At 39.4% G+C, this 1,013-nt stretch overlaps 1 protein-coding gene across 1 annotated transcript in view; it reads left to right on the top strand.

Moving 5' to 3' along the window:
* CTDSPL (CTD small phosphatase like) overlaps window positions 1-1,013 on the top strand; it is a 36,497-nt gene that overhangs the window by 21,153 nt on the left and 14,331 nt on the right. The gene's annotated exons all lie outside the window — the stretch shown is intronic.

The following is a 1,013-nucleotide window of genomic DNA, read 5'->3' as shown; positions in this document are numbered from 1 at the left end:
GTGTAGCTGTTTCCCAGCCAGCCCTGCACACTCCCTCCTGGCCAAGGTGATTACCACACTTGCAAATTTACTTAACCTGTTAACTGCCTGTGTTACACCCACTATTGAACCAGCTAAAGTCCAAAATTAACTTTAGATCCTTAACTAATGTCCAGTTTAAACAAACAAACCACACACAAACACACACACGCAGGAAATGCCCACTCAAAAGAGAATGCCTCTTGATTTCATTTTTTCTTGTTTTATTTGATTAACTCAATAGTCCATTCCTCAGTGGCTAGGAAGAGGAATTTTCTTGTGTTTTGTTTTGCATCAAATACTGAACAGAGCTTGACCTTCTTATAGGACAGAAAATTAGCTGGTTAACGTTGGAGACTGAATATGCCGCCAAAGTAAAATACTTTAAATCGTTTCTGGAATGAGGCAAAGTTAAATAAATACATCAAGAGTGAGGTTGGCTGAAGGCATCTAGCATTTTATTAACTTTTTATGACCTCTGTATCACAAGATTAGCGTTAACTACTACAAAGACGTAGAAATAGATTTTCTAGTTAACACAGCGTATGGATTAAAGTAGAGCTTCCAGAGACAAAGAATCCCAGGGGTGAAAAATGCCGTATTTGCTCAGTGTTGGACCCCCCTGGGGCAAAGGCAGGGCACTGTCCCTCTGCCCGTTGTATTTCTGTTTCCCATTGTTGGGAAACACTTTGGATTGCATTTTGCTAGTGAGTCTATAGTTTTCAATGTTTTAAAAATCTCAGTTACTATATGTAAAAAAAAAAAAAAAAAAGTGTGGTTCCAACAGAACTCTGCAGTGCACTTAGTTACATGCCACAATGAATTTCAGGCAATTTCTGGCACCAGAAAATGGGGCTGCGCTAGGTAAAGTAGCTATTATTTAAACACTCCTCGTTGTGTAGGCCATTTTAGTAGTGACCGTAGCTGCCGTATATGTTCCAGGCAGAATGCTGGGTGCTTTACCTTGATGATAATTGATAGTAACAAACTCTCAT

The sequence above is a fragment of the Trichechus manatus genome, unplaced genomic scaffold (assembly GCF_000243295.1).
Source record: "Trichechus manatus latirostris isolate Lorelei unplaced genomic scaffold, TriManLat1.0 scaffold00049, whole genome shotgun sequence".
Taxonomy (NCBI): Eukaryota; Metazoa; Chordata; class Mammalia; order Sirenia; family Trichechidae; genus Trichechus; species Trichechus manatus.
The sequence above is the reverse complement of the archived record's forward strand: the minus strand, read 5'-3'. Positions and strand labels throughout refer to the sequence as shown.